Source organism: Chlamydotis macqueenii, chromosome 3 (assembly GCF_036417535.1).
Source record: "Chlamydotis macqueenii isolate bChlMac1 chromosome 3, bChlMac1.mat, whole genome shotgun sequence".
In the NCBI taxonomy this organism is placed as follows: Eukaryota; Metazoa; Chordata; class Aves; order Otidiformes; family Otididae; genus Chlamydotis; species Chlamydotis macqueenii.
The window spans coordinates 19,349,590-19,366,811 of NC_141558.1; the positions used below are offsets into that span (position 1 = coordinate 19,349,590).

General features: G+C 41.5%; 1 protein-coding gene across 2 annotated transcripts in view; it reads right to left on the reverse strand.

Annotated features, from left to right (window-relative positions):
- COLEC11 (collectin subfamily member 11) overlaps positions 1–10,012 on the reverse strand; it is a 39,168-nt gene extending 29,156 nt beyond the window's left edge. For both annotated transcript variants that reach the window (XM_086745531.1, XM_086745529.1), the window contains exon 1: positions 9,832–10,012. The gene's annotated coding sequence lies outside the window, so the exon portion shown is untranslated. The remainder of the gene's footprint in view (positions 1–9,831) is intronic.
- Between the last annotated feature and the right edge of the window lie 7,210 nt (positions 10,013–17,222).

The following is a 17,222-nucleotide window of genomic DNA, read 5'->3' on the forward strand; positions in this document are numbered from 1 at the left end:
CAATCAGTAAGTGATTTGGAGAATGCTGCAGGTACCTTTCTATACACAAATAAATACATATTATTTACATATGCATTTGTAATCTTATTTCTGAAGCTTTAGGGCACCACCTTTCAGCCCTCCACATCCACAGAGGCTCAGGACTGGCTGCAGAAGTTGGGATGTTTGTGCAATATTTAAGTGCTTAATGCCCATTCAACCAACTTATGCTTTCCAACACGCTCTTCCCCTCCAGGAGCTTAGAAGTTTTCCAAGCCAGCCTGACAGTTATCTTGAGAGCACTGGACAGGCTCAAAAGGCAAACTTAATCTGGGGAGGGTGGTCCCAGTCCCATAGCTATGTTCTCAGAGGTGCAGAGATGAGGCAGAAAGGTCTATCAAGGTTCCATCCAACAATCCCACACATGTCAGCAGTGGCACATGCCTTTTGCACAACAGAAATGCCACTCAAGTACTGATCTGAAAGATAAGTACCAGCTATAGAACATCCTCAGCTTAAAAGGATTCAAACCCACAGCTCCAGTTCCCCAGGAGAATGATTGCTTCCGTTGGATGGATGCACTAGGTGACATCAGACTACACTCAGGCATGTCACATTAAAGGATGAAAGGCAAGCAGAGAAGAAGCCAGCTCAAGCCTAGTAGTAGGACACTAGACTAAAAAGGGGCAAAATGAGTGTTCTCCCTTTCCTGCTTTCTGTTTTTATGTCCCACAACTGACTCATGTATAAATACATGGGCAGGTCAGGAATGCCCAGACAGAAGACAAAAATCTAAGCAAAGCAATTTACGAGGCGAGAGGAAGAGTAAAGACAAGACACGACACATAGGACATAGACTACTAATGGGAGGAACACAAAATTTAAAAACCAGAGACACCTGACAGGGAAGACTGACAGAGAAAGAACAGAGGGAGAGATGGCATCATCCTGGAGTGCACGTGGACGGCAGAAAGGTTTGCCTTTGGTTGTCTCAGCATCCTACTCCTCAATGAGGAGGAGAACAAACACAACAGCGCAGAAAGAGTTTTTGCCCCTATTTGCTCACACAATAAATATGCAACAGCTTCATCTAAAGGAGGTTCTAAGAAGAAAGGGAAGCCACTTCACTGCTGCCCAGTCCTTCCCAATGCTGCAAAAATAACACCTTGAAAAGTGAAGCCACAAGATAGAGCACAGCTGGCATTAGGAGATGTCTATTTATCAGGGCAACTTTGCTTATATCCAGATCTCGAGCTACCAGAAGCTATAACCAGACTCTTAGGCAGGATTCAACTGTTCTGGCTTAGGTGTTCAGTCTGAGAAAATCACCGTGAGCTCCCTGTACAATCAAGTCAGAGAAAGGCACCTTGGCATGGGGATTCATTTCCTCCTAAAACAAGACAGACTCTGGAGGTACATATCCATTGCCCAGTATGACTACCATAGCCTTGTAGGTATGTAAAGTTAGGTGAGGGGAGTCTCACCATCACTAATTAGCTAAGCCAATCTATGGGAGGGCTCCTCCACTGCAGTCACATGTTACCCTCCCCTTCTCTGTACTGTCACCGACTGCCAGTTGATCTCGTCACAAGCTAGCCCAGGCTGCTATGCAAGCAGAAAGCTATTCATCTTTTTGTAATGTTATTTTTCAGTTGATTTAGTTCCTCGGTTCCTGGTGAGGGTAAAATGGCCATCATTCCTGAGAAAAATGTTGCCAGCCAGGGAAATAAATGCCCTTGGCTGCAGCTCAGATGGCTTTCAGTGTGCTGCAAAACTGTGCCCTCACATGCCAGCAGCATACAGAAAATAGAGATGTGTAAGTGAAAAAATTAAAGGGACTAAATTCACCAGGAAAAAAACCCAGCACATAATTAGAGTGGGAACATTTTAGAAGGAGGAAAGATATGGCAAAATACCAGGCTGCAATGGAAAATAATAACCAATGAAAGATACAGAGCAAAGGAGATACAACAACATGAGGCATTTTGCAATAGCACGCAAGCCACCAAGAGTCATGGAAATGATCCAAGAGTGTTATCCTCAAATGACAAGGACATACTTCTCAGAATGATATCCTCAATATAACAGAACATTATCATACATGAGCATGCATGATCAAAATCTTGCATTTGAACTGGGGCAGTATCAATGCAATTTCAACAAAAGGTTATTTTTATTCTCGAGCTGGGGGTCTGCAGAGACCAAACAACACTCTACATGTGATCCTATGCCAAACCTTCCATATCATCTCCCAGAAGCCTGGAAAAAGTACAGAAAGAAATTACAGTGGTGACACAAAGACCAACAATACCTTTAGTAATATGGCCAAACCTCAACACAAGACAAAAATTAAGAGCATCAGAGCAAAAAGCAAGCCTTGCAGAAAATACAGAGACATATCTTGACTGGACAAGTGAAGGGTGATGTTGACAACAATAGTGCTATTCAATGTCCTTTCACTCCTAGAGCCCCAAAACTCCCTTATCTGCACTTGGAAAGGTAAGACAACAAAGGGGAATCTATCAAAGCAGATCCCCAGGCTAAGAGAAAATCTATGGTTGGTATATAGAAATGGTTGTAGAAGCAAAATGCAGTGGGGAAAAAAACCAAACAGGTTTGTATGGATCTGATGTGACTGAGTAAAAGCACGTACAAAGATACGCAATTCCTGCAGATGACTAGATATTAATGAAGTTCTCAGAAGTCAAAGTATTCTTACACTAGTATGCTACAGCAGACTTTCACTAATCAGTCTGTATCAAAGGCAACAGTCATGATTCTATTTATAAGGTATGCCAAATGGAAGCCAGTTGAAAGAATATCTTTCAGTGGTAAAACATTTCCCACAGCAGTTCTTATACCATGACATGTGCATTCAAAATCCTTTGCCATGTACAATGCACTGGTCTACAAAGATTTAAAAATATTGAAAAAGAGGACAAGTGATGATATGCAGAGTTGAATGCTTTTGACAAACTTGTCTCGTCCTGAAAAATAAATGTGAATTCAGTCACAGATAGAATGTGTGGAACACAATTTGCAAACAAGGGCGCTTATCTGAATTCATATAAACTGAAGGTGTTACTTCACTTATCCATATGCCAAGACACTTCTCCTACCAAAAGATTCTTGAGGATGACAACTCCTTTTGGGATTTTTTTTTAATTAAAGTCCTTCCATCTAACCAACTGCCCCAAGATTTCTTCATTTTAATAATGCACATTTCTAGTGAAGTATATCACAAGCCGCACTAAGTAAGTGATAACTACTGGCATCTCCACCTGCTTTGGTACCCAGCAAATCCTCTCACAACAGCAGCAGATGCATCTTAGGCTCAGCTAGAACATGACCGGAGGCCAGTTGTGCACAAATTAAGAACCTGCACATCAGCTAAAGCAGTGATCACTTGAACCTCAGCATATATCTGTTCAGCATTTATAGGGCACTTACAGGAGCAAAAACTAATGCTACTGCTCCGATTATGCTACTACCAGTAAAAGAAAGGGCTTCAGAGGTGTTAAAGACAACACCGACCTTGCCCTGGCTGAAATCCCAGCATCTGCCAGTTGACTTAAGCAAAGGAAGAAAAACAGGTAAAATGAGACTTGACACAGTTACTCAGTGCTGCCAAAAAGATACAAGAGGAATAATCTCTAAAGGTATCAGAAACGCCATGTATCCAACACTGTGATTGCGACATTTAATACCATTTGCCCTAAAAATCAAGGAACAATATGAATGCAATCACATGCAAACTAAATCTAAAGGGGTAAATGCATGTTTAAACAGAGAGTTGCTTAGAAGACAGAGTAAAAACAAGTATGAGCAGATCCACTAAAAAAGCACCTGACAGACCTTGGCATCAAGTGCCAACAGATTTGTTTCACACGAAGGGATGCACATACGTTGCTGTAGCCAATATAACAGCTTCCCTGGGCGTATCAAGCTGGTGTTGCTTCCCCAAGCTTCACACACATCATCCAGAAACTAAACTCAGGATTTTCAAGACATGGGACACCCAACTCGTCTTTTTTCAGGTGGGAGGATTTCAAGTTGACAGCAAAACTGTCGCAGCATCTACAGAGAGCACTCTTTTTTCAACAGTGTACTAAGTTACCATTATACCCATAGCACTGTGGAAGCAGATGTAGCAGTGAGCACGGTCTGTGTAAAAATCAATGGTATTTAAAGCACTGCTGGTAGATAACTTATTCACCCATCTCCACAAAACTTGTGAAGATAACGCAGCTGCTTCCACATATGACACACAGACAGTTTAAACTTAAATAGTCCAATTGAATAATTTTGGAGACATGATACTCCAAATATAAAGATATTTGGAAACTGGTAGAAATTCACACATTCTACCCAAGAAGAACATCACAAAGACTTTTTTAGACAAATCAGGTTCCTCTTTGTTATTTCCTCAACAAAACAAGCAAAGATTATCTATGAATGCTCTGTGAAGAGATATGCCTCATCCTTTCAAGGACTGCCCTTGAAAATTCAAAAGAAAGATAGTACTGAAAAATACATAATTCTCCCTTGAAGATTTAAGATTCAGGATTACGTTCAGAATTATTTAAGTGGGGTAGACTTAAGGAAATAGCTATGTATATTGTCTAAGGATTTTAAACTAATTTTGAACTATTTAATTATAAGTTACTGTTACATGTTCACATATTCATAAAGGTTTTATATAACATTAATAAAACAGAAAGGAAAGCAGAGAGTGATTACAGAGCTTTTGTCACTCCACAATTACAGGAAAGACAATTCTGACACAAAGGTATTAAACAGCAAAGGAAGAAAACCTCCAATAAAGAGGTTTTTCAGCTGTAGCTCATAACATGGCTCTCATAACATCATCTCATCTCTGCATTGGCTTTAAACTGCAAGTTCATTGCACAACTAGAGAGGAACATTGCAAACGCATCTGTGGATGCTGCTGACAGACGCACCACCCTGGAGTCTCCACAGCATGCACAAGCAGCGCTTCTCTTGCTCTGCAACATGTTCTCAGTATCTGTTTCTTTAACATTTCTTGTACATAACTCCACTAACCAGCCAGCCATCAGAGACCTGTCTTCTCCTTAACACCATTCTGACGAGAGAGCTCATTGAGAGACATTTTTCTTTTCCTATGTAATAAGACCTTTTTTTGCAGTTTCCTGCGCTAGACCTTCTTTACATTCTGATCTGATGTTTTTACCGATTGGCTGCAACTACCATGCCATCCAACATTGTCAGTTCCTTCAGATACTATTTTTTTTAAGCTCTTTGTTTTAATTCCCAAACATTAGATGATCTCTTATAAATCCTTCTCTGATTATAATAATAAAATTTTACTTATATTAAATAAATGTCCTTACAAAAACTTCCATGCTTTCTTGTCTCCCCTTAACTCCAATATAATCAACAGCCTTTGGTGAACAAGATTCATTTAAAGAAAGAAGTGCTTGTGAAGCCTTTTAAAATGGATGCGAGTTATTTGGGTGCCTTGTTTAGAGAAGGTGAGCAACTTCTGAACCCTTCAGTCTCTGCGCAGTGCGTTCTTTAGCCAGCCCAGCACTACTTCATGTACGCTTCATTGTCCAGCCCACACAGCACAGAAATGAGCAGACTGTTCCCAACATTCAGATCAGACAGAGATCAAGTCAACCTCCGATCCATGGTCTCTTGGAGGCCCATAGACTATTTCTAAGAACTCCACTAAAGATGAATAAATTAATGCCCATTATCAGCAAAGTTCAATATCTACTAAAATCATCAGCAACATCACAGGAGAATTTGAAGGGATCCACAGCTAAAGTTGAAAATAATTCAAATTAAACTGAAAATCTTAGAGTGCTATCTGTAGAATTTCTTGTTATCATTTACGCTTATTCCACAGTTAGCAAATCATACTAACAGGACCCAAAAAAAAAAATTAAAAAAAAAAAACAAAAAACAACCTACATTGAGCCATGCTTAAGACAAGACAAAGACAGGCACCAGGAGCCTGAGCATAACTACAGACACAGCTTCATCGTTCAAGGTCCCCACCCAAAAACTAGCCAGAGTTGAAGCAGTTTCTCTTCCCACTCTCCATCCTTTGCCCCCTTTCTTCACCCTTAAACCTCCAGATAAGAGCTGCTTAAGTCAACGCTACCACTAAATTCATATCTGTGGTCTCTTCCCAAGTTCAAATAAAGCATCCAAGACCATCTCCTATCAATTCAGCCACCTTAAGAGGCAGGAGGTGCCTGTGGTTTTGTCGGAAAACTTACTTGGGTGCCTAAGCTTTTCTTACTGCACAGACCAGAGATGGCCAACATCTTGCCTGCAGAGAGTAACAAGACATTATTCTCCCTCCTAGCTCATTTATGCCCATCAAGGAAACGCATCCAAACTCCTTCAATCTCCTCTAAGTACACTGTAAGCAGGAAGGTAAATAGAAAACATTGCCATTCCCTTCCAAAACATGATGGGGAGTCTCCTCTCTCCTGCAGACTAGCTTCTTGCGGGAGAGCTCATGCCAAAGGAATAGATTTCCCTGGACTGCTTAGGCTTTCTCTTTTTTCTTTTCTAAAATCAAAGCAGAATCAACATCAGAAATCGTCTTGGGAGCTGTGGACACAATCTTGGATATTCAGTGATCTCACTTCAAACTTGCTGTGTCAGTTAGTGACAAGGGCACCTTTCCAGCAGATGGGAGGTGGGTGTTCGAAGCAGTGCAATGAGCTGCATACAGAGCTCCTGCCTTCCCGGTAAGTGCTCCTGGTCAGTAGATTATTACATGGCATCTGGGTAGCAGCAGTCCATTTTTCAAAGAGAACCGTAGAAAGCTTTTTTTCAGAGCCAGTTTTCAAATCCTCCATGCCTGAAGGACAACTGGGCACACACATTCAAGGCAAGGTTCCAGCTTCTGGAACTCAGGTTCCTGCAGGCACTTGGCACTAAAGATGGGGAATTTATCCACTCCCACACCCAGCAGAGGGAATCCCAGAGCATCTCCCTCACAGGCATTTTCCAGATAGCTGCTGTGGCCATCAAGCACTTTGCTGGCTGTAGTGAGTCACTTTCTTCAGTGCCTAGCTCTCCTCCATTTGCTCCATATAGCACGTAAACATTGTGAATTCTTGGTCTGGAGCCAGGTATCTAACTTGCAGCACTCTAAAACTGTTTATTCATGCCCACGTTTCATTCATGTGCCTTATTGTTGGACAGTATGATCTTGATAGGTCCTTTCCAACCCAAACCATCCTACGATTCAGTGTAGAAGGAAACCACTGTAAACTCTAAAACTCCTCACTATCTGTCTTACTGCTCTGTTCTGGCCTCCAGGACACCTTATGCACCTCCCAACCAACCTTCTGATAGGGTTGTGAGGAAGCAGCACCCAAACAGTCACAGCAGCTAAGTATCCTAAGAAACAAGTAAGAGACTGGTCCAGTGATTAAGAACTCGAGCAGATTAACTTCAATTCTCCTCTTGCCTACAAACATCTTGTACCACTATAGCCATATTACCCAGGATTAGATTTTTCTGAATAGGCACTTAGATGAGACCTTGTTGGCTTTTCAAAGCCACTTCTTTCGAAAGCTTTGTGCTCCTAGTACGTTGTTTTCCTCTTGACTTAAGAGTTTACCTAGCTCTTAAAATCCAGACATACTCCCCTGCAGCTTTCAGTTCCAAATATATAAAATGGAGCACTTTTACAGCATGAAAGTTGGCAGAAGCACTAACAAAGCCTTAGAGACATTTTTAAATGCTCTCTCCCTTGTACAGGGGTTTGCATGGCTAAAAACATCAAAAGGCTCCAAGCCTTTTACTGACACATCAGACCCTCTTGAAGGGTCCCCTACTCTCACAGCCCACGAGCAGGACAGTCTGTGGCTCATGTGCAAACCAGAAGGAAGTGCTCAGATTTTCAGAAGCTGCCAGCTAGTTATCGTCCAGTAATCCCATGGGCTTTGCCTACAGTCCACACCTTACAAGCCCAGTCTGTGCCTCTTTCACTAGACTACCTTTCCCAAAATACATCCTAACGCTCCTCTCACCAAGGGAAATGAAAATAGTGAGACCCTGACCACACGGCCTTACGGGAAACGTGGTTCAGCTGGGATGTCCAGCCAGTAGTGAAATGCAATGTAAAGCACAAACTACACTTCCCAGGAGACAACATGAAAATATTTTTGGCTAAACCCTTCTGGTTTTCAGCCAAAATACTTTCACAAAAGAACTAAACTACCCCTTGGAAAACTGACACTTTTCTTTAAAATGCTACTTTGCCAAAAGCCTTCCTACTTCAAAAGGATTCTTGTTCAAGAGGTTTTGGACACCCCTAAAAATGACTAAATAAGAGGTTTAGGAACAGTGCAAAATCACCCAAAAGCAATCAGGAAAAAAAAATAGCCTTCAACATAACGTGCAATTTACACAGTAGATTTCTGCTGCTTCCACAGTGCAATTCTCTGCTGACTCTAGGAATACGCCATGTTTAAAATGCCATTTTGACTAAGAATTTAAGTTACATATTCTTTCATGTACTAATTAAAACAATAATTTCATTTTAACAGAGACATCCAAGAATTTTCTGAAAGACAGTCCAAACATTTTTAAGGGGAATACTCAACTTGTACGTATTACTTCTTGCCTACAATATCTGCATATGTTATTTATGCTGCATTAGTAGTGTAATAAAATTTTAGGGATATGTCTAACAAATTGTCACAGATCAAAGGATCCTAATACCATTGTTATAAGTGAGACCTTAAATCAGTGTTTGTTTTATATCTTCTGATCACTGTAATGCCTTAAACATTCCTGATCATGTAAGCAATCATACAGATATGAAACACAGAAGATCTCAGCTGCAGAGGGGGAACACAGGACAATAGTTTTTACATTTGAACATTTTTAAATCCTTCAATAGCCAAGGATCAAAGTTTTAGTATTCCCAGTACAGAGGCTCTTTCTGTTTTACTGTGGGGCAAGTGAAGCTGGGTATTTCAGTTCTCCATACTGATTTGATTTTGCTAGAAAACAATCCCCCTCCTAAATTTCACTGTCTATATTGAGCACATATGCATGCATCCACAGAGATCAGAATGGAAACTCACAAGTCCCTTTATGAATCCAATTTTTCATACCTCATGACTGAAAAGCAGGCATGTGGCCTTCTGGTAACTGAAGTACAGCTTGCTCTCATATTCCAGCTCATTTAGACTAAGATTTTATATCTTCACACATCCTTAAATTTCATTAAGCATTCCTGTGTGCTACTACTTCCAACTTGATTTGGTTTTCACTGAGTTTGCTCTTAATTATTCAGTGGTGTAATCCCAGCCCTTACTGGATCTTCTGTCATCTGCTTCACTTCTGCAATGTCAGAAACAGCTGTCTTGAAAGCTCACTTTTAAAAGAAGTAGAAACAGCCAGCCGCTTAGGAATAAAGGTAGAAGAATGGAGAAAAGCACTTAGCATTTCCAAAAGTAAATTGATAGTTACTGGGAATTACAATCCATTAATGAACTGCAGTAAGTTTCAATTGCAGAAAAAGTTAAAATTTATATACTGTTTTGTCCTTCCCTGCTCAAAGGAAAGAAAGATTTTCCAATGGCATTTGTACATTTTAAACACAAACCCCTCGCTAAACTGGAATTCAGTGATCTAACCCACACGGGTGCTTCTCAACAGAAAGGTCCAACATTATCTGATAGAATGGCACGAGTGCTTACTTCCCTTACCTTCCCCTACTGTTTGAGGATCATCAGTCATATTTTGCCACTTAAAAGGCAGCCCCCTAACAAAGACCCAGGCTTTTTCCTCTATGTGCTTCTAAAGAGTGAAAGTACAAAAGCCTCTTACCTTATGGTTGCTGAGAAAATGGGAACTGCAGAACGCTCTCTGCCTGCAGGGACACTGCACAGATGAACCTCATTGCTGCTGTTTACAGAAGTCTGGCAGTTTTTAATTTGAAAAGAGGTTGTCTTTTGCTTTTCCACAGTTCAACAAATCAGACAAAACAGTTGGAAGTGTTATCTGTAAACAGCTTCCTGTTTGAAATAGATCAGCTGTCCTGCAGGACAATAATTAGGAAAGAAGTGTGGGAAAGCTGAAGAGGTCCATGATGTAAGCTTTTTATTTTGGGAATGTACTTTTTTGGGAATGCACTCTTACTCTTCCCTCCTCCTCTCTAGCAGAGAACCCCTTTTTAACCATTTACATCTATTCAGCTCTAAGCCATGCACGCACACTGCCTCAGCACAGCACTCTTCCTGCTTTGCCTCAGCGGTATCAAATGCACAAAACGCAGCACCGAGTGTGAGCATCTTCTGTGGGTAATTAACACACTCTTCCCTTACTGAAATTCTCTCCATTCTTGCAATCGGCTGTAGCATTCCTGACCCAAGTAAAACATGCAACTATTTCAGAGCTGAGTCTCAACGCTCCACAGCAATGTAAATGCTAAACTATGCACATGGAAGGCTTCTTCACTAAATTTTGAGGTTTGTTTTTGTTTGTTTGGGTTTTTACTTTAAAAAAGAAACAAACCACCTTTTGAGATAGCTTTCTGTGTCAATGGGAAAAAAAATGAAACAGAAATGCTTCACTATAGCTTCCAAATAGTTGTACAATTCTGGGTTTCATCCTAAACAGCTAGAGTACCTTGAGCCCTGAGTAAACCCCAGTCCTCCACAAACGTTTGGGCAAGAAAAAACTGGGGCCAGTTGATTGTGGGAAGTGGGATTTCAAGAACACCTCCCTCTCTTTATTACAGCACTTTATACTTCAACAGATATTACTGGCTTCCCTCTCAACTTCAAGAGCAAATACAGTACCACTTATGATTACACAAATTAATACTCTCTAATGAAGAGCTGCTCTATTTGCAAGGCTGTAGCTCTGATAAGCTTCTTCAACAAGAAAGGCTTGTGAATCACCTGCCCCCACCCCTGCTCATGCCACTGTTCCCCGCTCCCAGTTTCTCCAGCTGAGGTTTGAGGGGTCACACTGTTAGTGAGCGCCCTGTGGGATGGGAGCCTGGGTAACTCCCAGTATGTGACCTCTAACTGGAAGACCAGGAGGGTAGCTATAGCAGTAGTGGGAAGTTCCTTTCCATCTTCCACAGTCCCAGCACCAGAAGAAGTATCAGAACACCAAAAAGGTTTTAGACTGAGGGACTAAAGAAAGCTATAATAGGATTGCGTGTGTGTGTGTTCACTTCTTTACCATGCTTCTGATCCGCTCTCATGGGAGGTGTAGATCCACTCCAGCGAGGTTTTCACGCTGTGCTGGGAGTTGCAATCAAGCTGATGACACATGGTACTGATGCCCTCTTTTCCTGGTTTGCTAACAACGTCGCATCCTCTCTCCCAGCACCTCCCAGGCCCTGGGGCGTGCAGCATCATTCCCCACCACAGCTCCTGCTCCGCCAGCCCACAGCACTGCATATGCAGAGCAGCTTTGCTGGCAAAGATGACAAACCCAGGTACATAGCACTACAGAGGTAGTGGTGCCTCCTACTCAGAACTCATTGCAGGTTACCTTCATGAAGGCAGATGTCTCCTAAACCACTGTTTCCATGTTGGGCTGGAACCTGGCTACCCTTCTCTGTTGCTATAAACTCCTGTATTTTAACACACATCAAATGTCATGAAAAGTTAAGAACTGGTGATCACTTTCAGATTACATCAGTGAAAAAGAGACAAAATGGTCAAACATGAACACAACGGTGTAAGGACCACACAACCCTAATTTGAAAGCTCAGTTTCATACATAAAAGCCCCACTCATTCATCACAAGCAGAAGGCAATTAGCAGGATTGGGCCCCTGCAGCACTCTGTTGGCAGCAACTTGCCAAGAGAAATGTTTGATGTAAAGAAATCAGCAAAGTGACTGCAGTCCAAGCCTTTGAAGATCATATTACGATGGCAAAGGCAATGTCCACTTACATACATATCTACTCTCCCTGTAAACACAGGCAAATAACTTTGAGGCGAGAAAGAGAATTCAAGGGAGAAATATAGCCATTTCAGGGACAGTTAGTAGAAAAGGTAGGATTAAACACTGGGGAAACAGAAGTGAAAAATAAACATAAATGACTAGAGTTCAAAAGGAAAGGGCAAACACTATAAATGCAGTGAAAGTGTTTTCTCTAGGAAAGGGGAAAATAAGAAAGTACATTGTTTTCCTTCATCTAAGAGAAAGAACAGGGCACAGTTCCCTTACAAAAAGGCATAAGCATCCTTTGCCCACCCAGAAAGCCAACTGGAAGCTGTGTAGCCACATTCATGCATCATTTAAATCAGGCTACTATGTGCAAACTGGGGTACTGACGCATGGGCTTCATGGGAGAAGTTTAAGCCACTACCAGGTCTAAAAAGCTGTTGGCTCTTAAGCTAAAGTTTTTCACTATGTGAATATGCCTGTCTGAGAAACCGTAGCACTTCAAGAGCTGATTCACAAGTCTTCCAGCCACCTTTGCCAGATAGAGAGGGACAGCCTTCAGAGGCCAGGGTATACAGCAAGACACACCACCTAGACCAGCTACCACGGCCTGCCCCAACATTCACCCAGCCCTAAAGCTCAGGTTAAACACCATGCTGACACAACCATAGGTAGAAGTGTTGGACTGAAACCAACCCAAACCACTTTGACAAAAACAAATTGGTTATAAGAAGACAATAACAAGTCTTCCATTAGAAAACAGGAAAAAACATGTTTATACATTTTTAGGACCCTTCAGGCAAATTATTCTACTCTTTCCATAGTCAGTTGGTATCACCTTTGTGTCTGGAAGAGGAATAAACCTAATACCTATTTAAAAACACAATGGCTATTTTAAAACGTTGTTACGAGAAGATGACGAGGCCCTAATTCTCCCCTTGCTTTGGCAAAATATCCAATGGTATCAGCAACATTCCCAACCAGATTTTCCCAGGAGATGAAAATTGCCAATACTCACTCTTTAATAAATCAGTATCTGAGCCCAGCTGCTGGAGTTCAGCTTATCACAGGCTGTCAAAAACACTGTTCTGCTTCTTGAAAGTACAAGTTGCTTCGGTAACCAGCCCTTAGTAAGCCTCCCAGGGCAAACTTCCCAAAAGAGGCAAGGAGGTGCAGCAGATGCACAACTCCTCCATGGTACAGATCCGCACACTGGTGTGCGGAGCGCATCCCCTCCTCTGCTCCCTTTGGCTTCACCTAAGAGTAGTTGTTTGGCCAGGAAAATAGGAAACAACTTTATTAAATGTCAAGATATGTCTGGTAAAAAACAGTCTGTATAGCTGTCCCTGTGAAGATACAATCTGAACCTCATTGCCTTAGCACAGCCTCAGAGGGCAGACAGCAGCACTGTACTTCTACGGGCAAGGAGACGCCAGAAGCTATCCTTACTGCCTCTTCTGCGTAATACACGAGATGTATGGTGGAAAGGTCAGCACAGAAACAGCAGTGTGGGTTTAACTTTGTTTGCAGCTGTGTAAAACCTGGCCTGCAACTTCATTAGTGTTGCACTAAAGTTTCTGCATGAAATTTCTGAGCAGCATTAACTGCAGTGGTAGTGCTTTTTCTGTTACTCCTCATCTCTAAAATTGGAATAGTCTCTTCAGTGCCTAGCTTTAATTTTATCTTTGCTGCTCCAGGGGCAGATCAAAACTGAGCCAGGCATGTCAGCACAATATTCAATAATGAAAAACATTAGCTATTAATCATTTAGCAACACCTAGCAGCAACTGCTTGTTGCTAACCTGAAGAACTACTTTTTTCCTGACAAAATGAAATAGTAACAGTAACTGGAGGGTAGAGGAGGGGATACCTGAACTTCCAGACTGTAACAAATCCAACAAACTTTCTCCTCTTGATCACAAGACATAAATAAGATCCTTTACATGTAGCTCTCTGTAGGGAACAGAGCACCAGTACAAAGGGATGCTCATATAACTTGTTTCTCTTGCTCTCAGCAGAATGGAGGTTTTTCACACGAGCACTCTTAAAGCAGGCAGTAAGAGGCACAGCAAAGCCACTTTGTTATAAAGGGGTCAACCATTCACACTGATCAATGCTGCAGTCAGGCACGTACGAAGGACAGGAAAACTCACACTCCCTCAGCCTAACCACCAGACTTCTTTTTATGAGACTTCACGATTTTCTGTAATCAATATATTTTTTTTTCTGCCACTCTCATACACCTCCGGAGACCTAGAAAGCACCTCCCACAAAGAGGAAAAAGTCTAGCTTTTTGGCATTGCTCTAGCTTTTAGATACAACAGAGAACCAAACTCAGGCCTCCCACTTAGAAAATTTAGGAAAAACAAAAAGCATAGGAAATAGATTCCTTCAGTCCATAATGCAGGAGTGGCAAGATTTCCGTTTAACACTGCTCAGTGTGAGGATCACTACACTAAAACTTGCCAGATGCTCCCACTTACACTCAAGAGGAGCTAATCAGACATGACGTTATCATGCATCAAATTATCATATTAGCATGATAGGTCAAGCACTTACCACCCTAAACTTCAAGCAAGTTCTGCCACACTAGAATTATAATACATCTACACATCTTTTCAAAGGGAATTCATCAGGGAGCAGCTTTCTTCACAGACAAAAGTATTTGAAGACATTTGTCAAAGCATTCATATGGAATAAACAATGAAAGCTCTAAAAATCACATGCAAGTCTCAAGAGCACCTAGCAGATATAAAACCACTGCTTCTCATTTTGGGCTACTACACGAAAGAATCAGTCTTTTTGCACTCTTCAGTACGTGACTGTCTCTCCACATTGACACTACCCACATATTACAGCTGCACAGGGTCTTGGTACAAAATGTCCCATTGCTTTCTCACAGATAGCTGACAAACTCCTGGGGAATCACACGTTCAGAGCTCAAGTGTGCCAGCACATGAAAGGTATAGGAAAAGTCTAGCATCCTCTCACATGGAGTCTATTTAGGTTAAGGTAACATTTGACACCAGTATTCCTGCAGCCTTATTAGCACTTGACCAGATGGCATCAACTGACTCTCCAGATTGCAGGCATTCACTTGCTAGGCTTGTCAAGGGACAGAGGGAGTTGTCTGACTGGATCCCTGCCACTAGCACACAAGGGACTCCATGAATAAAGGTGAACTAAAGACTTTTGCCTGGTATTTTTATGCCACAAAAAATGCACCTTTACTTGCCGCTTAGTTGATGTAAGACCCATAAATGGCTTTGACAGCATTATCCTTTCACTCAAAGAATTTGCTTACAGGGCCATCATGGGCCTTTGCATTTCATATAGTTCAAAGGGCTTGCAACAAGAGCCAAGAAAAATCTCTAGCCAGCTGGCGATGCCAGGGAACATTTGCAACCTTCACATCGTTTACTGGATTTCTCCTCCTTTGCTTACCCCCCTCCCAGTGCTTCAAAACTAAAAACACTACTGACATTTTTATTACTATGAAAAGATCAAATCTGAGTTACATTTCACCACGAACAAGGAACTGCTGTCTACTACAGCCTGCTGTCTGAGCATCACCTCTTCTTACAGATGTTACACAGCCCCAGTAGAGTCACCAACCTCTAACTAAACGTAGTTAACATCTGGTAAGTCTCCAAATACTCCCAGATTGCTTCTTCCAACACACACCAGCAAACATCTATGCACACAGGCTACCATCTGTGATTTTTGTAGCAGGAAGCTTTGTAACATGTATGACTTGAGACTAGAATTATTTTGGGGGTGTAGGTGGATGGTGTTTCCAATCTGAATAATACCCATTTTAACAATGAAATCTTTATAATTCTAAAGTTCAGGCACTCCTGCTGCTGCAAAATCTTTTGTGATTACTTTCCATGCAAGCAGCCAGGATTCAGCATTATATACTTAAAACTCCCCTCACTTAATTCTAAGGAGAGCTGGTGAATTCACTTCTGCTGAATCATCCAAGATGAAGATTAAATAGTAGAGGAAAAAAACGAGGAATAGAGTTATACTCCAGAGACAAAGTTTGAAAAGCTGAAAGAAAAAGCCTTAAAATAACCCAACTTCCTCAAAGATACAGCCTGCTTTTTTGTGCAAACATTCAAGCCTTGTCAGTAAGCAGCAGGAAATTAACTAAATTCAACAGGGCACATTTTCCTTGCTCTCTTGGCATTGTTTGCACCAAAAGTAACAGCATACTGCCTTCTGCCCTGCCAAACAGAAGTTATGGCATGACTCAAAAAGCTTAACTTTTTCAATTTAAAAGCAATGCAGAAATTTTTTTAACCTTTTAGTTCTTTGTAACTGGAGAGGTATAAAATGGGAAGCAACTGAAACCACAGGAAATGGGAAGAAAAGGTACAAAGACTCTCAATAAGTAGCGCTTGTCTTCCATTTACTCTCAGTTATGAAGATGCAAGTTATTAAGGGCTGCTGGTAGACAGGCTGTTACCTAATTAGCTCTCCACCTGATAGGCTGTCTCCATAATTAAGTGCATTTTACTGGATTAAGCACTTAAGACTCCTAAGTAACAGAATAGCTTGTTCAGTACAGTGAAGTACTGAATTCCTGTTAACTGCTCAGAACATTTATGTGCTCAACTCCACGCTCCCTCCTGAGCTGTACGGAAGTTACTTGCTGAAAGTGCTTCTAAACATAAAAGAAGTTTTCACAACACCATCATGAAGCCCTTGGCTGCTGTCATACAGCTAGTGCTTCCCCACCTCTCCCCATATGACCAAGCACTACCTAAAAAACCTCAGACATTCCAGCAGTCATTGCTTCACCCTGGCTTACCTATCCCTGCCTTCAGTTATTAACCATGAGGAAAGTTACCTCAATGCTGATATACAGACATACATACCACAATTACAAAAATACATGATTTCTAAAAGAAAGACCAATGCCCAAAAAACTGTAGTTTGCGTCCAGCAAGGTAGTCAGGCACCCAGAAGTGATAATGTCTCCCCCATTTCATGCTGGTAAGTGTGAGAAGCTTCAAAAGTCGCTTTTAGGTAAGAATTGGTATGTAGTTTTGCCACTTAAAACAGCAAGTTACCTCAAATCCAACCTATACCTTGCCCAATGTATTTCCCAAAAAATCAAACCCCTTTTTCAGATGTCATTGCTCCATGTGTCAGAAGTCACACCACCTGCTACATAGAGTTCTTCCAGTCTCAGGAATATGTAGGTCTCCAACTGGTATTCTTGTGTGCAAAATTCAGGAGTTCTACTGCTCTACAGTAATTTTCCACATTCTCCCCAAAAGGTGAGTCTCAACACACTTCAG